This window comes from Danio rerio, chromosome 11 (assembly GCF_052040795.2).
Source record: "Danio rerio strain M-AB ecotype USA chromosome 11, GRCz13ab, whole genome shotgun sequence".
Lineage (NCBI taxonomy): Eukaryota > Metazoa > Chordata > Actinopteri > Cypriniformes > Danionidae > Danio > Danio rerio.
The window spans coordinates 31,533,746-31,556,672 of record NC_141031.1 but is presented as its reverse complement, the minus strand read 5'-3'; the positions used below and the strand labels follow the sequence as shown (position 1 = coordinate 31,556,672).

General features: G+C 33.0%; 1 protein-coding gene and 1 long non-coding RNA gene across 3 annotated transcripts in view; one reads left to right on the top strand and one right to left on the bottom strand.

Annotated features, from left to right (window-relative positions):
* LOC147841816 (uncharacterized) overlaps nt 1-16,912 on the bottom strand; it is a 111,364-nt gene extending 94,452 nt beyond the window's left edge. Inside the window, exon 1 of the long non-coding RNA XR_015502711.1 lies at nt 16,692-16,912. This is a non-coding gene — a long non-coding RNA (uncharacterized LOC147841816). The remainder of the gene's footprint in view (nt 1-16,691) is intronic.
* igsf21a (immunoglobin superfamily, member 21a) overlaps nt 1-22,927 on the top strand; it is a 439,822-nt gene that overhangs the window by 132,205 nt on the left and 284,690 nt on the right.

Here is a 22,927-nt window from a genome sequence, read left to right as displayed (position 1 = left end):
GTTCACTAGAGTGAATCTGATTTGTATGTCCGTAGTGAAATGTATATTCGTAGTGTATGTCTGTGAATAAGTGTGGATGTTTCCCAGTGCTGGGTTGACACTGGAAGGGCATCCGCTGCGTAAAACATATGCTGGATAAGTTGGCGGTTCATTCCACTGTGGTGGCCCCAAATTAATAAAGGGACTAAGCCGAAGAAAAATGAATAAATGAGTGAATGAGGAGTACAAGGACGAGAAGTACTACTACTTTGTTTAAAAAATTGACTTAACTTAAAATAGTAAGGCAACTTAAGGCACACCTTTTTTTGAGTTGAATAAACTTTTTAACCAAGTTGAGTCAACTCAAATAGCTTTGAAGCAGGTTTCCTTACTTATATTGAGTCAATGTTGTTGTTGTTGTTGTTGTTGTTGTTGTTGTTGATTTACAGAGTAGTAGTAGTAGTAATTGGTGATTGCCAATGAAAGGTTAATACTCCATGACATAATTAAAAATAGCATCTCCTGACTCCTGATCTCCACAAAACCTGACCCTAAACATAGCAACACTGTTAACAGAGGCAGATGATAAATGAAATGCCACATTAGCTTTGAGCTCTTTTATCATAACAGGTGTTTAACAAGACTTGTAGAGCTCACATCATTGTACAAGTGAGGCACTGAGCAACAATGCTTTGTAATGCAATTGTCAAAATGTGTTAATTTACAAACCATGCCCAATAGCAAAACTATTTTAAGGTCATAGGAGAGTATAGTACAAACAACTGCAAAAGTAAGTCCTCAATTATCAATTATCCTCCCCTATGTGAAAAGTGGTTGATGGTTTAGTGCTGCTAGCTTTCATTTCAGCTAAAGTTGCCAGTGATTTGTACAGTATAAGCATGTTTCTGTAGTTTCCTAAAACTGTCTAACCTTCAGCTCTGAGATGAATAAATAAAAATAAAAAAAAACCTGTTGAATCGAGCTTACTGGCAGACTTTATGAAACCTTTTACTGCAGAATGGGATCAGGGTTTAATTGCACATGTAGCATTACTACTCGCTTCTATTGCGTGCACAGAACTGATACTGCACTCCATCGTAACACTCTTTGATTTCTTTTTAGCATTGACTGTGACAGTCACTGATCATGTGAGCTGGGTTTACATGCCTGGAGTGCCACTTCAGTCGTCCGCCTTTCTGTCTTTGTACTGGGATGATGGGGACATTTTATTTTGAGGGATGCTTGACAGAGATGAGAGTCTGTGGATAGAGAGCCTACAATGCAAAGGGCCACTCGCTGGAGAGCCTCACTCTATAAGGCCAAGAACAAAGGAGGCGCATGTTTGACTTTGATAGATGGACTCTACTATTTATGCTCTCGGATTCACTGGGAACTCTCTCCAGATTGACAGTGAAGCAAGCGTTTCCCCATTCCATCCTTGTCTCTTTCCGTATCGGCCGTCGTTGCTCATGTGACCTCCAGCGATGCCTGGGTATCCTGATTGAACATACAATCCATGATTGATCTTAGAGGTTAGTCAAACAACCACTATGCTCTGTTACAAGGACCTTCCACCCCGAGCCAGTAGTCTGGATTTAGCAGGCAGCAGAGGTTGTGTTTACCTTATTAAAACAGATTGAAATAACTATTTGCTTGCCACGGTGCTATTTAATCTTGATCTGGGTTTCTTTTTGAGGGCTGTTGGATTTCGTTCTGGTTTGACTGAAACAAATGAACAAGGGAAAATCATGTGATGTAATTTTCCATCACTACTGTTGCAGTGCATTTTACAATCGTCCCCCGATGGCTTCCAAGTAATGAGATACCTTTTCAAAACAAGCAGCAATTTGGCAAGAACTCTGCATTGGTGGCTTGCATGACTTGTTGTTTATGTAATATATACACATTTTTGTTCTGCCTAAACGTCAAAATATCCAGTTTGTTTAGATACTTTGTTAATCCAAGTTAAATTTTTCTCTGATTAAAGTTGTTGTCATCATAGGATTAGATTAATAGGATTGATATTGTTATTTTCAGTGGTGTAAAGTAACTAATTATAAATACTCAAACTACTGTAATTGAGTAGTTTTTCTCAGGAGTTGTAATTTACTAAGTAGTTTTAAAACTACTTTTACTTTCCTTTGAGAACATTCGTAGTGCAGTATTGGTACTTTTACTCCACGACTTTCCTTCATCCTGCAGTCACTACAGTCTTGTTGGGATTATAAAAATCAGTCCTGTGATTCCTGTATGTTCAAATCACACTATAATGAACTATCTCAAGACATGGGTGATTTATAATAAATAATTTATAAGTCCTGATACTTAATTATTAGAAATTTTCAGAGTACTATGCAGCACTTTGTAGTAAAGTACAAAAAATGCTTGTTTTTACTTTAAATTCGAATTCTTCATGTTGTGATTATGCCTGAATATCAGACTACTGTAGGTTCAGTCTTTTGTAGGATTTATTCTGCTAAAATCAAATCAAGTGACAATTTGGCATCACCTTTACAACAAAGAACTAAAATGTTGTAAAGCTAATATAAAAGCTAGGATATTTGTTATTTTAGTTGAATCAGGTTATATCAGTACTTTCAATATTATCTGTGTTTAAATTCGTGCATACATTATTGTATTGTGAGCTGGCAACCCAAAAGCAAGGCTCAGTTTTCATGGATGCAGTCGTGAATGTGTGTTAATGAATATAGATGATCCATCAAAGCTGATGCTGAGGAGCCTGTATCATCACAATCCACAGGGAAACCAGAGTGGATTTTGCTTCATTTCCATCGATTATGTGATCATAATTGTGTAACCCATAAAGCGATTTGCACTGTGTAGGCTGCATGCATGATGCACATGCAAATGTCATCTTCCTCTCACAGATGGGTTCTCTAAAATTATCTGGTTTTGATGGAATGCAGAAATGTCATAAACACATTTCACAACTGCCTACATGCCATCCCATTCATGCTAAAGACACATTTCTGCAGTTATTGACCATTATCATGAGAAATTTGTAGATTAGTTCATAAAAAGTGGCTGGTAATCAAGTATAATTACTTAGGTATTTTAACATGCATGCTTTACCTTTTCTGTTTAACCTAAGCTCATTGAAATATATGCTCCAGCCTACATTTGTGCGAAACGTACAATGTGTTGCTCCAGATGTGTTTTATTGCACATTTTAAATGACAAATCTACTAGAGGGTGCTGTCTACATTTCTGAAATATGAAATATTTAGAATCTGATGCAAGTTACTTAGGGTATGTTTTGTTTGAAGGTTCAAGAAACCCTTGAGTGCTTTTTTTATATAGTTCAACAGATTTGTATATGTTGAGGATCAATTAAGACAGCTTTAGCACTTGTTGTGGGAAAAACTGGATAATTTTGAGCTTTTGTCAGCTAATTTCTTCTTCCAGGTTTAAAATCTTTATTGAAGCGGGATCAAAATCAGTGATGTAGTGATATCTGTCTGTCCAGAGATGACTTGTAAGTTTCTCATTATTATTCATAGACTGAGTTTTCTTATCTTATGAGAAGACCCTGCTTCTTAATTATTCATTACAGCATGTGCTTTCTCATGACCGACCCATATTGACAGACCTGCTGTGAGACAGCATGCAGTATTTAGGTTATTGTGAAGGGTCGCATGTGTTTGTTCCTATGATCCATAGGGTTTGTTGACTTTATCCGCAATGCTGTCAGGGCCACCGATACAGCCAACTTGTTTGTGTGCAGCATGCATTTTTGTCGGCAGAGCTATATGAGAATTATTGGTGGGATGGCAGACTTTCTCTTTATCAGTTGAGTTTGTTACTATTCAGACACATCGCCTATTCTTGCTGAAAAGTTCACCCATGTTTAAAATCTTTAGATTACTGGGAGGTCTAATGGTTAGAATAGATAGGGATTGAGATCTACTGGAGGCTACTGCTTATCCACTGTGTCTGCTTTCAGTCTACATTTTTTTTTCGGCCATGCCCACTTTCCCTTCTACTCATTGAGTTTTAAAACCATCAAGTAGCATTTTTTTTTTTATTCTGAGGTAGACATTAACTGAAATAGGGGGTTTTAAGACCCTTTAACATGCACCCATCCATTTTGCTACTGAACAAAGTGACCATGCTGGAAAAAATGTCCGTATGGAGATAGACATGTGAGGGAAATGTATTTCATTACAAGTCATAGAGACTTTTGTTTTGTGGTATTTGGTGTTGTGCAAAACAACTGCACAAAATAATCCTTTATTCTCTGATTATATGTCCCTGTAAATATAATTTGTGTGAAAAGGAACAAAAGTTGGCATCATACTACCTTGTAGAGTTCACAGAAACTGCAGTCAAACGTGTTGAAGTATATTTTTGCATTTTTTAGGCTGATGCATGAGTTTTCTATGAGCCTGTGCTGTTTTTATCTGATATGCATTTATACTTGTTACTGAAAAAGTATACTTTCAAGTAAATTTTGTTGTCTTTGAAGCTCATGAAAATATATTTTTTTTCAAAAGCCAATGTCACATTGGTTTTTGCTGTAGTTTCAAAGTGAAACATTCAGTGAGTGGAACTAAAAGCATGTTCAGTTTTCTCAGTAAAGGATAAATGAGACTCAATAAATGTGGCAGCGTTTTATTACGCTAGTTCATGCATGTATCCCGGCACTTTGGAAGTCAAATGTAACTGAACGGCACTAAAAGAATAATGCTCTACCTTGTTTGAAAATGTAGCATACTACCTACACAAAATTTCACTGTACCAAATACCACCATTACTGTGTCACATTGACACAGTGGAAAAGCATGTATTTTCAGTTGAAAGAGAAGTCACTAAGATAAATTAGTTTGAAGGTGGTAACACAATATTGTGAAAGGACCTTTGCAGAAGTGAGTCTTGGTGATGACGGTGAATGCTGTAGTTATTCCAGTTGTGTTCTCATTTGGTATTTATCTTCAGGATATCAATGAGGGCAAACCTATCATGTTATCATAACGATATAATAGCAATAAGCTCAGAACTGTACTATGTATTTACACTATGGCCATATTCATCTATACAAACACCAAAAAACAACATTAACATTCTACCAGACACTATAACATGTTATTTCCAGCCACTAGACTTTTCTGACAGGGTATTCGAGGGTCATCATAAGTGAAAGTATGTTGTGGGGCTACTATACAGGAGTTATTATTATAGATTATAGATTGCAAAAGTTAGTTATGGCATGACATTAATACATGAACGCCATTATAAATGTATTAAAATATGCTTGTTTGTTGTAAAAATTCTTATTAATCCCCAAAAAAATACCTACATTTGAGCATCCATGCTGCCATTGTAAATGGTGTATTCTGTGAAATCTTCGTGCCCCTTTATTTCAATTGTGGTCCTGGAAAATCTTTGTTTCAAGGGCTATCTAGCCCATCCTCTTAGTCCCATGCCTTCAAACTAAGAGAATTGGGACTCCCCTACTCCTTCATGTGAACATGCAAAACGAGGGGTAGGGCCAAAGAAAATATCAATATTGTATACATTTATTTATACAAAAATTATCTAACAAAATTAAACAAAACAGTGTCATTAAAATATGGAATATAGCTTTTTCATAGAGGATCAAAAATTAGATATGCATTTTTTATTTATATCATAAGTAATATGAAAATGTATGTGTCGGCAATCAATGCACATGTAAGAACATAATTATTTAGCAAACATGAATCTACTTGGTCAAACGTGTGTGTGTGTGTGTGTGTGCCATGCATTACACACCAAGTTTAATTATGACTGGATATTTTCTAAAAAACATCCCTTAAAATTAGTCAGCAAAAAAGTCAGCATATTTTTTTTGTTATAGTTGTTGTCATCATCACATAATTATTATTTAGTTTTCATCTAGTGTTCATCGGTAAAACTTGTTCGTCATGAAAATTATGGTGAACAATTTTATCAGCAACGAAATTAATACTGATGAAAATAAATAAAAATGATAATTGTTTAATTACCTTTAATTTTTTACCATCTGTTGAAAACTACAGAAAAAATGTACAACTGATATCACAATATCACAACTAGTAGAGAATTGTTTATTTCCTGTATTTCAAGGTCACTATAGAGCTTTTTTTATTATTATTATTTTCTGAAGTCGTAAATATAAGATGCATGTTTTTGGGAAAGGCTTGTGTTTTGAATGAGCTTGGTTTGCAACATAATTGCAGGCAGTATGTGTGTTTCCTGAACTGAAATTTGTAGGTCATGCAGAAATCCATACACAAGATAAATCCTGTGCAAATATAGCCTGATACAGCTTTTTAATTCCCTAAAGTCCTGATTTTAACTAAGCTGTGTGACTCATGACCAGCGACGAGAGCTCAAGGCCACGTTCAAGTTAGGTTAAATGTTATCTTGTTAACTTCTGTTGCCAGTGATTGCTGTGCCTAAAGGCTTTCACATTCTGAGAGTTTTTACTGCAATTTAAGGATAGTGTAGGGTGGATTTTGAACAAATGGAATGAGATCCTGGGCTTTTGCCAAACGGTTTGTCAACAGTTCATATGCCATAATAAATGTGAGGGCATTATTGTTTGCGTGTCACTTGAGCGCTCTATCTTTAAATTAACAGCGAACAAACATGCTGACTGCCCCTTTTTGGGACCTTGGCAGAGCTCAGCGTATTTAAGTCCAACTAGCATTTTGCGGGGAACCAACAAAAAAAAAAAAAGTCAGAATCTGGAACACAGAAGTTGAACTGTTGTCTCAGTCTTAATGCTTGTTTGCAATAGGTTGTTTATCTGACTGGGAATATAGACTCCGAATGTCGCCCATCTGCGACTTATGCCAAAAACAGAAAGTCTGATTGATTTAGGGGATCAGGAACAGAGATGGAGAGGATGAGGGAATGGAAAAGACCTCAACCGACAGACTGCAAAGAGTCTAGATGAGTTTTAAATATTTATCATTTGAGCTTCTCATCACATTTGTCTGAAAGCTACTTTGTTTTATCGTTAATAATAAATTTCACTCATTTTCTCCTGTTTGCATTTTGTCTGTACGCATTAGTCTGCTGATGAATGTGTATGATTTACTGTTCATGTGATAATTATTTCATGATTTCATAAAACTATTTATTCATTTCTAAGGGCATTTTCTCAACTGAAGATTCTAATTTATTTATTTTTTCGTTCTGTCTATCTCTTGTTCATTTTGCTTTCACATAACATTTCACCAAAATATTTCATAGTTAAATCTGAATAAAATTGTCAAGGTGAATTGGTAAATTTGTTAAACGTATATTAATGTACTAAAACAGTTACATAACTGTGATTGGTTACTTAAATTTAGAATAACTGCTTTCTATATAAATAATTTTAAAAAATGTAATATTTAAAGTTAAATTCTCAGCAGCCATTATTCATGTTTTTTTACATTTCTAAGGGTTCCTAATAATATATATATATATATATATATATAAATCCTTTTTTTATTAGATTTATTTAAAAAATAACTAAATAAATCAAACAAAACAATTGTATAAACAAAATACATTTCTTTACACAGTCAAAAATGGAGCGGGATAAAACACAAGCTTATTATTTTCCCCACCCCATTGCCACACACATCATTCGTCGATTACTTCAACTTATTTCTTCTTTCACTTATCTTTTGTTTATACATAAGGCTTTACATGCAACATCTTTGACATATTATATGTTTGATTCAAATTGTACATATACAGTTTATAACAAAGACACAACAAAGTATTGCAAACAGTTATTAATTTAAATTGCATCTTACCTTTCTTATTTTGTTCTTTTTCAATCACCTGTATTCGTCTGATTTTTTTCAACACATTTCTAAACATAATAGTTTTAATAATTATTTTCTAATCACTGATTTATTTTATCTTTGCCATGATGACTAAATAATATTTTACTAGATATTTTTCAAGACACTTCTATACATCTTTAAGTGACATTTAAAGGCTTACCTAGATTAATTAGGTTAACTGGGCAGGTTAGGGTAATCAGGAAAGTTATTGTATACCAATGATTTGTAGACTCTGTAGACTATCAAAAAAAAATAATAATAAAATAAAATAGCCTGAAGGTCTTAACAATTTTGTCCCTAAAATGGTGTTTAAAAATTTAAAACTTTTTATTCTAATCGAAATAAAACAAATAATACTTTCACCAGAGGAAAAATCGTTATCATATATACTGTGAAAATTTCATTTGCGAAATATTTGAAAAAGAAAATCAAAGGGAGGCTACTAATTTTGACTTCAACTATATATATATATATATATATATATATATATATATATATATATATATATATATATATATATATATATATATATATATATATATATATATATAGTAAAAAATAATAATTTATTTAAAAAAATACTTGTAAGTTTTTATTGTCTACTTTTATTTGATCAATTTAAAATGTACTTTCTTATTAGTATGTATTAATGCACTATAAAAATGTACACTACATTGCATTACATGTTGAATTATTTAAAAAAAATAATAAAAAGGTGTTATTCTAAATGTCAACCATATTTTTTTAATTTTATATTCTACAAACTGTCAACCATATTTATTTTATTTTTATTTAAAGAAGCACACCTTTGTTGAGCAAAAGTGTACTATTTTAAAAAAATACAAAATGTTAATGTTTACAGTTTATACTATAAATCTTATTTAAGTCTGTATTGTATGTACCAATTTGAAAACCCTATAAAATCTACAACTATATTTACATTTTTTTAATTAAAAATTGTCTTTATAAAAACATTGAAGACACATTTTTAATACATATACCCCTCTATAAGTATACTAAAACAGTAAGAGTATTGCTTTAGTTTACACAAGTGCACTTCTCTATGTAAGGAATAAAATGCAAATACTGTAATACATACATTTGCTTTTATCCAACATCATATCCTGTCTAACATGGCTGATCTTTCATAAAATGGCGTACTTTGTGCTTGTGTGTGTATTAAAATTGGTAAAGATGCTGCTGTTAGTAATTCATGGCTGACTTTTCATATTCCTTTCTGTTTTTTTTTTTTTTTCATTGGTTGAGCGGTGAAAGAGAATAATGTCAGCTTATTTCACTCGAGATATTGTGTGTGCCCAAGTTTTATGAATGCCTAGTATTGCTTGCATAATGCTTACCCATAATCACTTATTGTTTGCTTTGTTGGCATAAGTTGCACTGACAAGGCATCATGGGACATAGGAATATTGTGTATTAGACTCTTCACGTCAGCGTTTTTGGGTTCTGGATTCATTAAAGCAGCATAACATGCACACCGTTCAGAAGTCTAAGGTCTATAAATAATGTTTTTTTTAATAACAGAATTTTGGGAACATTTTACAAGAAGATTGTATTAGTTAAGATTGGTTAATGCACTTACTAACATGAACAAACTTTTATCGATAAATTTAATACCGTATTTATTTATGTCTGCTAACGTTAGATAATTAAAATAGTTTTGTTGTTAGTTCATGTTAACAAGCATGAGTTAACAAGTACATGATGAACTGTTATTAATAAATGCTGTACAAGAATTGCTCATTATAATTTAATTTTAATAAATGCATTAACTAGCATAAACTAATGCAACCTTTTTGTAAAGTGTAAATAGAACTCTGTTATATGCATCAAATTCATTGATCAAAATGCATTTTAAAAGATTGATATTTGAAAATATAATAATGTGTTTTATTATTGTAATACAAAGCAGAATTTTTCATCACTCTGCTTTTTGCAGTGTTCAGTATAAAAATGAAAGCTCAGCACGACTATCAGTTTGGTTCAACATATTTTATTTGGTTTATAGACATATTGTTAAAAATTGCACCTCATCTACTGTTGTGACATCAATAAATACACAAACAAACAAACAAACAATGGAGCGTATACTGTATGTAAACACACACACACACAGTTCATGGTGTGTCCCAAATCATGTACTTATATGCACTATTGCCATTGTGTAGCATAAATACTGTAGTGCACTCACATTGAAAATCTACTTTTAATACCCGAATTCTAAAATTAAGTGCGGAATGTTCAAAATTATTGTACGCAAGTAATTATACCTTCTCCCTTTGGTGAAAGTTGTAGTCATGACAGGACATGTTTGGTAGTTTGGTCATTTGTTTCACCAGTTTGGCAACCGTTAAACCTTGAATGGGAAATAGTTCGAATTTCTGTATAGTTTAAAAATGTTAGTGATTCATCTGAGTTGACACTAAACTCATTCAGTTCACAGTGTAATTAGGGCTGGGTGATATGGGCAAATATTATATCCCAGTATCTTTAGGAGGAATAACAGTATACGATATCTATCCGGTATTTTCCCATACATGATTAATTAAGCGTTAAAGTCTTTTAATAAAACTTTAATAAACATTTTTTGAGCAAAATATAATTCGATTTAATAATTTGCTGCCAGTTGTTTGTTTTTCGCGTGCACATATAATACTCTGTCATCAGCATACACCTGAATATTAATAGTAGGACAGACTTGTGGGAGGTCATTTATATACAGACTAAACAGGATAGGGCCCAAAATGGATCCTTGAGGAACTCCACAATTACTGATTATACTGATTGACTATTACCAAAGCGCACACATTGTATTTGTTAGATATGAAGTCATCCACATAATCGCCTCTGATGAAAAGTTGAAAAAGTACCTCATGATTTACTTTGTCAAATGCCCCATTTAAATATTAAAAAACTGCTCCTATTTCTCCCGTCAAGTTTGGATCTCATATTCTCTATAAGATAACAATTGGTTTACTCACTTTAAGTAACTAATTACTTTTTACAGTGTGCAAAAAGTGAGTTCCACACAAATCCTTCATGTTGTACCAACACAATTTAATCAAGTTAACTCAATTGCTCTTACAAATTTAAGTGGATTGACTATAAAACAATCAAGTTATCTCAAAAAAGACTTAAGAATTGTATTGTTTCAACTCTATTTAATTAAGTAGTTTGGAAGGACACTTTTGGGTTTAATTGAGCATGTGTAAAAAGTGAGTACATTTTCATTTTTGGATGAACTACTGCTTTAATGACAGTATATAAGATTTTGTAACTGGAAATAATCCAATCATTCAAGCCATGCAGCTGCATCAGGTTCTTCTGTAAAGCAGGGCATCTGGTCACACTTGTCCAGTCTCTTCTCCATCATCAGACCTCCAATCCTCATCAGAGTAGCAGAGATTATGTCGACAGCAATTAAAACCCTCAAGTCCAGAAGCATCTGATCCAGCCTCCTGATTGCTGTCTATTCTATTGGACACGAGGAGGAGGTCGATTCGAGATGCGTTTCATACAGTCTCATCATTAAACAGTAAATCATTCTGATTGAACATGCATAATCTCCTAGCATTTCATGACAAGCTCCAGGAGGCACATTGGCTTTTTAAGTGGCGTAAATCAGCTGCCATCTACGTTTATCATTCACAAATCCACTTGTAATGCTCACAGTTTTCCCTCTCTTTATTCGAAATCCTTGAATATTAAAGGCTGTTGAGAAGATGAGGAAAAAGGCTCTTGGTTTTATCAGACATTATGGTTGTGAAGCAACCATATGAAGTTTGAAGTTGTTAGCGTTTAAAAGAATTATTTGGTGTCAAAATAAAGCTCTGTCCACAACTTTGGTGCCAAAATGTAGATTATGGTAGAAAATAGTTCGAAACAGATTCATCAGTTTATTTTATTTTATTTTATTCTTGAGTGACGTTAAATACGTTATAAATATAGTAAATCAGGATATATATTAAAATGTAGTAATTAATTCTACATAAACAAATATAGTATATTTTACCAACGTAATGTTGCTTTTGCATTCATATAAGCTATAAAATTTATTTATTTACTATTTTATTCATTATTTAATTTATTTAGCAACATATTTTTTCATTCATGTATATTTTATTTTATTTTTTTATTTTATTTAACTTTTTATTTAGATTGAGACGATCAGTATCAGATTAATCTACCTTCTGTTGCGTTGATATTCCTAGAAATTGTATTTATATTTATTTTTTAAAGTATTTATAAAGCTGAGTTTTTATTTAGTTTAGCTGCATTTATTTTTTTTAGTTTGTTTCATTTTATTTTGTTTTTTTATTCAGCTTGAGACATATTCGATCAGCATCAGATTGATATTCTCTAAAACTTTGATAGTTTGTTTGTTTTTTATATATTTTAGCTGTATTTATTTTTTTTTTTATAAATTGGAATGCATATTAAAATGCATATAATGATAATACATGATTAAAATGATACATATATGAATGATATACATGAACAAATATATTAAATTGTACCAACATAATGAATGTATTGTTGAGTTACGTTTGCATTCATATAAGCTATAATATTTATTTATTTACTATTTAATTTGCTATTAAATTTATTTAGCAACATATGTTATTGTTTATGAATATTCAAAATAAATATTCTCCTAAAAAGAATGATTCTTCATTCATATGTTAATTTATTTCTGTATATTTTACTTTATTTTATTTATTTAATATTTATTTATTTATTTATTTATTTTTGTTTTTGCTTTGCTCTCTGAAAAATGTACAATTAAAGTCAGAACTATTAGCCCCCCTTTGATTTAGATTTTTTTTCTCTTAAAATTTTTCCAAATGATATACTCACAGTTTCCAATAATATACATATATTTTTCTACTGGAGAAAGTATTTTTTGTTTTATTTCAGCTAGAATAAAAGCAGTTTTAATTAAAAAAAAAAAAAAAAAACATTTTACGTTCAAAATTATAAGCCCCTTTAAGCTATATTTTTTTCGATAGTCTGCAGAACAATTCTGACTTCAACTGTATGTACTGTAAGTGTGTTTTACTGCAACCATGTATTTTTTTTCTCTTTTTTTATTAGTTTGGCTTGTTGTAATCAGCATTATTCCACAAAAAGAGTTTAACTTTAAGAAGTGCAATTGTCTTGGACACAATATCTTATTTGGAGTCAGCATCAAACTGTTTGTTATAGAAAGGAAGTTTTTTTTATCAAATGTTTGTTAATTGTGGCAAAGAATCAATCTCTCTGCCTCAATGATGCTTGGCATGATTGCACTGATTGTGCATTTCTCCTCTGGCTCTCTAATTGGCTGTTAAACAGAATCTGAAGTGCAGTAATAAATGTAGATTGTGTGGGCATGTAAAACCTGATGCATTTCACAAATAAAGCCTTGATTTGTTTTAGTTTGTTTAACTTGTGGCAGTGTTACTTGAAGAGAATGTCACAGCAAACAATATAAGTCAAGACACTGAAGGCAAAAACACTTCATGAGTCTGACAGTTTTGTAATTTGGGTCCATCTTATGACTAATGTACAGAATAATTCTAAATAAGCTTTTAAGCATTTCCTTCATCGCTCTTAATTCATTTATTTTTTGTTACATTTCATATTTTTAAGGAGTATTTTATCAATCTTAAATTATTATTCGTTTTATCCTATTCACCTTATTCTTAGCATACGAGCGGGCGCAGCCGTTTGAATCTTTTTGACTCGAGACTGACGGTCTCATTCACTTCCATTAATTTTTAGATGTTGAAAACATCTGTCATTTTGCTGCTTGATGTTGCAAACTGATATTTTCTTAATTTATTATTCTAGTTTGTCTGTAATGTCAGGCAAACACTTATTTGTAGAGCAAGTTGTTTGATCTTTTCTGCTGTTTCATCAAAAACAAGTGCACTTCCACATTGAAGAATAAGGTCAACACCGAGCAATAAATCTCCACTTAGCAGCACCAAATTATAGTTTTATTCATATCTGGATTCTGAAGATTTTGCAGAGAAATTCATGTATACACACACTCTAATGCTAGGTTATTTAAACCTAAATTAAAATACGGACTAAACCAAACATTGGGTTAAATTTGATCCTATAAATTTAATTTCTAAGTTCACACTTAGATGATGACTGATAATAAAGCACATCCTTGAGCTTGGGGCTCCTTCCCGTTTGAAGGGCAAGAGGAGAGTTCGAGCTCAGGTAGGTCTCGAGAACTCTCCTGCTTGTGAAAGTGCTGATATGTAGCTGGCTAAGAGTTTCCTTAAGATGCTATTTTGGAGTAGGCAGTTTACTTATAGTGCATGTCTTTGGACACTGGGAGGAAATCAGGAAACCCGGGGAAAACCTATTGAGAGAACTTGCAAACTCCTCACAGAAACGTTGACTGGCCCAGTGAGGTGGTGAGGTGTCGAACCAGTGGCGTTTTTGCTGTGAGGCAACAGTGGTGACCATTGTCACCCTATAGGAGAAGAGGAGGAGTAGGGGTGGAAGGGAGGATTTTTCAAGACGAAGAAGACAGGAGTGGAAAACTCTGGTTATTTATAGTGAGTCAGTATTCATCTGATTCACTGCAATATACAAAGCTGCTCATAAGCTTCAGAGTTCAATCATAAGCACATGATCCTCTCGAAATTAGTTTATAAATAAACTTCAAAATAAATAACACATCAGTTGGTTTAGTCCATATTACACCCAAAATTGAGTTGCATAACCTAGTAATTAGAGTTAAAAAATAGAAATAAAAGAAAATGAAATGCTGTATATAAACAAACCAACATTATCTCACGGCAATTTGTAACTTTTTGATTTAGTGGCTAATTCATATGAATTCTTACAATCTCATTCATTTAATTTAGGAAGATTTGCTTATGCTCCAATGACGGTTGGGTTAGTTGTAGGGTTGGGTGCCTCCTTTTAAAATTGTAACTGACAAAATGTAAAAAAGTGATGTTTTCTGGTGACATCAGGCTTAAATAAGCATATTACAATTTTTGTTTGTATACACTGTTTACTTTTCTTTTTTTCGCTTTTGTTACTGTAATATGTAAAACAAATAAGGAATTCATTCATTAAATCATTTTAAACCTTGACTTTTCTGATTGTTATGTTAGAAATTCAAATGTGTGCATATTTAATTAAATAATGCCTCATTTGCATATTAAGGCAGCATTATAGAACATATATAAAAAAGCAGTTCTTAGTATAATCAATCACCTAGGGAAGAATAGTGATAAATATTATGTGTTTATGATGATTTATACATTTCTTTTATTTTTATTTAATTCACCTGCAGTGTCTTGCTTTAATTGCACTAAATGCAATCAGCATAATGAAAAAGCTGAAATATTTAACAAACAAGGTTTGCATTTAAGGAATACGTACATTTATGTCAATCACTGCTTTGATTAATTGGTCATATTATTAAGTAATAATCATACATAACAATTTTCCAAGTTCACATTAGTTCATACTCTTGAATTGAAATGGTTTTAAGTGTTAGAAAATCACACTGATGCTAGTTTAATCTTCATTACCAATCTTGATTTAAGGGCTTTTTTGTTTATTAGGCTATAATCACTTCATTAAGCTGGAATGCATTGAGCATAATCGCTGAAATTACTGCAGAAAAAACAGCTATTGTTGCCTAATAGGGGAAAAAAACAGCCATTGTCTTTGCAAAGTTTGCTGAAGGAACGTAAAGTAATGAAGATCTTCTTTCCCTGTTGTTTTCACATACTCTAAAAGGTGTGTGCTTGGGTGTGTGCATGTGTGTGTGAATGGAGTTTTTTTTAGTTCTTACCTCCAGTTGCCAAAACAGCATCAGAACAAGAGGCAATCAAGAAATATTTACAGTATCAGCTGCTGCTCTTCTGAAGGGCTTTAATTGCCTAGTCAGATGAATTAGCTCCTATTCTTGAATTAGATATGGAAACTGAAATGGGACATTCAGCGTTAAAATGGCTCAATCTCCGATCGGATAGATTTAGCCATTCAACATGCAATTTGTTTTGTTTGATTTGAAATGTTCTCAAAGATTTTTGCAACAACTTAAAAGTTGATTTCTGTGTCTAAACTTTTAAGTTGTTGAGATATTTGACTTTCTTTTAAATCCCAATAATATTTAAAAATAAAATATAGTAATAATGTGTTTTTGCTCAAGTATAATTGTGGTGACCACACAGTTTATATGGGGTCACTATTATGCATTCATCTTTGCCATGATGACAATAGAGTTTCATGACAACACAGTGTTAAAGTGCAATTAAAAGTCTTGACTAGGGGAATTAGGCAAATTAGGATAATTAGCCATTGTATAATGACTATTTTGTTCTGAAGACAATCGAAAAAAATTACTTAGGAAGACTAATAATATCGACCGGTTAAAAACTTCTTTTATTCTAGCCAAAATAAAACAAATCAGACTTTCTCTAGAAGAAAAAAAAATATTATAAAAATAAAATACTGTAAAAAATTACTTTTTCTGTTAAACATCATTTGGGAATTATTTGAAAAAGAAACAAACATTTAGAGGAGGGCTAATAATTTTGACTTTTATATGCATATCCTCATTGTGTCTCAACTAAATTTATTTGATTAAAAACCCATTAACATTGTTAAATATTATTACAATTTTAAAAGTACTGTCATTATGAATAATGTGACTATAGCTTCGTTTCCATTCACCTATTTTTTGTTAATTTTTAAAATGCGCATAAAAAAAAACATGCACATAACTGAGTAGGATAAACTTTTTATTTGATAAGATGTGCATAAACTGAGATGGAAACACTTTAACCAAACAAATTCTAGAATTAAGAGCGTCTGTGCTCCGTGTCTCACACCTTCAAACGCCACCACGCATTCACTGCATGTCAGGATTGCCTTCTAAGGTGCAAGTAATTTATTAAATAAAGAAATGATTCACGCAGCTTCTCCTACCGCAGCAAATTTCGTTTTTACTGTTGATATTTGACACTAGTTAATCAGGAAGTGACGATTTTGTTCTCTTTGAATTGTTGGATAGAAAAGCTGCTTTATTCACTCGTCCTTTTTTATACGATAATCCACTTTTGCAAGTTGTAAATAACGTTCAGTTTGTTACACAGAGCGATCGTTTGAGGGCCGTGTGGGAGGTTTGATTTGCATTTATGTGTTTTTTCTCATGGTGACAGCAGCCATGAGCCATACTCGGAAATGAAAATGAAACCTGTGCACACATCATTTAAATGATCATATGGCATTTTAGAGTTATGATTACGACAAGCATTTGATATGTTTTTTCTTACATAGCGATCACAAAAGGTGCATGAAAAGAAATGTTTACTATCAGTTTAACAACCCTAGCCTATATATAGTGTTGAATATAATGCAAGAAGGAGTCTGATAATGACAAAAATTCTAATTTTACCATTGAAAACAAATGGTCTAATAATGTTGTCAATAACAGATGACAAGCACGTCTTAAACATAATAAATAAATTTTAAAATTATGAATAGTTATATTCTGATGTCTTTTTTTTACTGTGAATTAACAAACAGGACATATTGAAAGTCTGTTCAAGTCCACTATAATGACTATACAAAATGTAGCATTTTAAGCAACAGTAGACCTACACATACTGTAGTCCTAATATTATTATTGTTGTTTTACCATTTGTTAAAGAATTAACAATAATAATAGGTTAATCATATTAACCTTTATTTTACATTTACAGAATCGTGAGAAAATTGCGATCTTGATTTTTAGCAAACAAAATCGTGATTCAAATTTTTGCCAGAATCGTGCAGTCCTAATGGAAACATAGCTACTGAAACCAAACAATTGGTCACTAATAAGTATAAATAACGCACTTTCAAATATAATAAAATGGAAAACTTCTTTTAATTCTAATATAACTTCACAATAGTAGCCTACATACTATTATAAGTGTCATTACATGATACTTATATGTAATTTAGGTGATTAACCACAATTTATGTTATTGTAGTCTGTATTCTTAAAATATATATATAAAAAAAGAAAAAAAAAACAATATATTGTTTGGAATGACATATTGTTAACACTCAAGTACCAATTTAAATTCAGCGGAACAGTCTGTTTACTTACCGATGATGAAATCTCCTTGAGTCTGGAGTTTGTTTTCTTTCTCTTATCTCTGTCTCTCTCTCTCTCTCTCAACAGTTTCTTGGCTTAACAGAACGTAGTTTCCTGAATGAGATTTAAAACACACGCAGCACCTGCTTCTAAAACACATCGAGGCCCAGAGAGCATCTCTAAATCTCCTCTAGAACAACATGTCTGAGCTTTAAGGGCCGTGTGGCCTTGCTGCTTAATGTGTCTCAAGGCTTTGTTCCAGAGATGCTTTCTCAGCATAAACACACACATTTCATCTATTTCACCCTTTTACCCCTCGAGGACCAATGGGGCCGCTTTGTTCCACCCTATTTTCTCCATGAAAGTGCTTAAAAATGTCTGTGACACCACAAATCAGCGGGCTGTTTATCCCACTTATGATATAGCAGAGACGAACGCTTGTAGACAACAAAGTCGGCCATTTCTCTTTTCCTGAAGACATTTGCTTCGCCATTGATGCCTAGGAAAATCCATTACCATTAATCATACCAAAGAATTGCACGGCGCCGGTCTTTTTTTTGAGTTGTGTTTAGATTTCTTGTTGTGCCTTTGGCAGATTACTGTTATTAATGGCAGAAAGGCCGCTTCGCAAACTCTCATTAGATGTTATTTTAATGGTGAGACTGATGGATTAAGATGCTGCGAAGGCCACGCTTGCTTCTACAAACCAGTTAATACGAGCAATTACTGCACGTTCACCGGCCTCCACCATCTTTATTTATATATACTTATTTATTTTTTCCCAATGACACTCAACGTGGTTCCAGTTCATTTTAGAATGATTTCAGTAATCAGCAAGTTGTTATATATAGTTCAAGTCAAGTCTCTTTAGATTTTTTTTTTTTTTTAATCACAGTTGGTAATATAGAGGGGGCTTCAGTGGTTAACACTGTCGCCTCACAACAGGAAGGTCGGGTCAGCTGGCATTTCTGCGTGGAGATTGCATGTTCTCCTTATGTTTGTGTGGGTTTCTGGTGCTTCGGTTTCTCCAAGAGTCCAAAGACATACGGTACATGTGAATTGAATACACTAACTTGGCCATAGGGGCGTCACGGTGGTGCAGTGGGTAGCACGATCGCCTCACAGCAAGAAGGTCGCTGGTTGATGTGTATATATATATATATATATATATATATATATATATATATATATATATATATATATATATATATATATATGTATACATATATATATATATATGTATACATATATATATAAACATATTCTGGATAAGTTGGCGGTTTATTCCGCTGTAGCGACCCCTGATTAATAAAGAGACTAAGCTAAAAATAATGTGTGAGTGTTTCCCAGTACTGGGTTGCAGCTGTCAGGGCATCCGCTGTGTTCAATAAAGCAAACAGAATTGTTCAGGTAAGAAACACTGCAGTGCTCTCTGAGGCTTTGTTTGGTACTATGTTTTAAGGTGATAAAGAAAATAATGCAATATTTTATCTTTGATGTACGATTAGTCATTATTATTGATGTTATTATTAACCCTATTACTGATCACATTTACAAGCTGATTTTTATAAAAACGACATTCATTCATGTGTAATGCTCGATAATTTGGCAGTTAATTCCGCTCTGGCAACCCCTGATAAATAAGGGGACTAAGCCAAAGGAGAATGAATGAATGAATGAATGAATGAATGAATGAATGAATGAATGAATGAATTGATGGATGAATGGTAATATAGTGAGGTTACAGTCACTTTGGCCACAAAAAATTATAAAAATAAATACTGATAAGAAAAAAATGCTTATGTGTGTGTATGAATTGCATAAATAGCAGGATAAATATATTATTATATGATTTTGCCTGCAAAAAATTGTTTATTACTTAATCTCTTTAACTCTTTTAAAAGAGTTTGAATATCCAACCATTAATTTTCTTTTTGGCTTGGTCCCTATTAATCAGAGATCGCCATATCAGAATGAACCGCCAACTTATCCAGCATATGTTTTACGTAGCGGATGCCCTTCCAGCTGCAACCCATCACCAGGAAACACTTATACACTCTCATTCACGAACACCATACACTACAGACAATTTAGCTTACCCAATCCACCTATTACACGTCTTTGGACTTGTGGGGAAAATCCGAGAACCCGTTCCTGAGGAAACCCACGCAAACACGGGGAGAACATGCAAACTCCACACAGAAATGACCCAGCGGAGACTCGAACCAACGACCTTCTTGCGACGACATCGCTACCCACTGCGCCACCGTGCCGCCTAGAGTTTAAATATTTTTGGTAGCAAAATTCATATCTGGTGCTTTTTTTCTCTAATATTTTATTAAATATGCATATATTAACAATTCAGTCTATGCATACAATGATTTGTTTGTACCTCTTCCAAGACAAGCATTCTTTAAATTTTTTAATAATAATTTAGGATGTTTAGGGGCAAAGTCAGAAATGCCAGGGTTTTACAAATCTTCTCTATTAATGTATTGAAATACAATTGAAAAAAATCGATTTCATACGTACATTACTTGCATACGTCTCCAAATATAGCAGGATGAAGATTAAATCTTTTATTAAATTATTGTCAACAAAAAACATTTTAGACAGTGCGGGGGCGCAGTGGCCTGGGATCAGCCTTGTTCTCCCCGTGTTCGTGTGGGTTTCTTCCAGGTGCTCCAGTTTCCCCCACAAGTCCAAACACATGCACTATAGCTAAATTGGCCGTACTGTATGTACATAAATGAGAGTGTATGGGTGTCTCCCAGTGATGGGTTGCAGATGGAAGGGCATCCACTGCCTAAAACATACTGTATGCTGGATAAGTTGGCTGTGGCGACCTCTGATTAATAAAAAGACTAAGCCAAAAAGAAAATGCATGAATGAATGAAAAACATTTTAAAATCTAATGAAACTCTTTAATGAAAGTCTCTTTGTTTCTATTTCTGAATGAATTTTAAAATGTTTGAAGGACAAATTCTAAAATACTAAATTGCTTACATTTATTTAAATAACTATCCATGGCGGTTCACTCCGCTGTGGTGACCCCGAATTAATAAATGGACTAAGCCGAAAAGAAAATTAATGAATGAAATGAATAGCTATCCAATAATTTACATCTTATACAACAAGCTGTCTCTTCAAATCCCTTCCTTTTCCTAGCAGTGCTGCATTTTTTCTCTTCCTCATCCATGTGCAACTCAGTAGTTGCTGATGTGTTTTTCATGAGACATTGCAGCAGCTTCATGTCAGCCTCGTGCTCCATCTCTCCAGACACTTAAGGCAGCGTTTTAACAGTGACGTCCCAGGAACTGCATTAATAAATGTTAAGGTGTCTCGCTGACATTTAGCAGTAATATCCGGCCTGGCAGAGGCTGCGGTACATGTGGAGCAGATGGAGAGCGTATGCAGGCTATAAACGGGTCTGTCTGACTTCCTCTGGGCGAAGGCTTATGCCATGGGTGAGGATCAATACAGTGATCCACAGTAAGAAAATGTACTGTAAGCCTGTTCTGTGGATTTAAGCTCAGTTAGAGCTCGGCGGGTGTAGGAGTCAGATTGTGTTAGATATGAGAAAGCCTTCAAAGCTTCACATGGACTAATCAGTTTTGATGGCTTCATAAAGGCCCAGATCCAGGGACACTGTGGAACACCTTGTTGTATGCAAGTTTGTATGAGTTTGTAAAAGGGATATGGTACCATAGTATTAGCCAAATAGTGATGTGTCATATGTGTGCTTTTATGAAGTGTTGGGTAAAAAAAAGTAATAAATGAATATAGTTACTTATTATAATAGTATTTAAATGACTTTTCTAATGACTTTGTCAGTACTTTATGTACTTTGTTACTCAGTAACAAATTTAATTGCTTGATTAATACTAAAAATTAACCTAAATCTCAACTCATAGTAGAATAGTTTATACTATTAACTTAAACTGAGTAAGTTCACAGGACTCATATAGTTTAGTTTCTTAACTGGAATGGGTTGAAGCAATTGGTTTCCTCAGAGTTTGAGTTGCCTTAACTTATTGGGTTTTACAGTACTCTGTTGGCTTGAGTTATCTTCATTTATTGGGGTTTCTGTGTTCAAATTGCTTCATGTACTCAAATGGATTAAGTTCAAAGTACTCACTGGGATTGTTTTTTGAACTTAAATGGTTTGTTGCAATTGGTTTACTTAAATTGTTTGAGACTTTTTTGGGGTTTTACAGTGAAGTAATAAAGAAAGTTAAGTAATGTAAAATGTATAAAAAACTTATTAACAATTCTAAAACAAAAGTTGTTAGTAACCTTATCTTACAATGAATATTCTTTTATGAATGTTTAAATGATCAAATCACTTCACTACATAAAATCATTTCCCCAGGCCAACATACAAGAACATGCAAAAAATCTGTGCATAAAAAGGAAAAGTTATTGTCATAGAAGAGTTATGCAAGCTATTATATAAATGCAAATTACATTTTCAATGTGTTTGTTTTTTTATTATTAAAATAATAAACCAGATTTAAATAGGGTGCAGCAGTGGAATGTCAGCCAGGAAGTAAAATCCTAAATAGCACAAAAACACAAACTGAAATGTGGTTGGCCACTATAAATGTTGTTCAGATGGTCTCTTCCTGTCTAAGTGGGCTGTTCTTGGGCAGAATATGCTGTGAAGTGACTCATTGCCAATCAAAATCTGACTATGTGAGACCACTGGGACTGGCATTAGAAATCCTCTAAAAGATTCTGTAGCTGATCAGCCAAAACTAGTTTTTAAACAAATTTTAAAGAGGTGGACACTTTTCTGTCGATGATGAAAGACTAAAGCAAGACACTGCATGTGAAAAGTACTTGTAGAAAACTAATGCTTCTCTGCATACCTCCCGAGTTAATCGTTACATTGAGAATTGCAAAGATTTAATGAAGTACAAGTTTTCGAAAATGTTATGTTTAAATATGCATATCAGGCATTCTTTCATTAAATATGCACTAATGTGTACGCAAA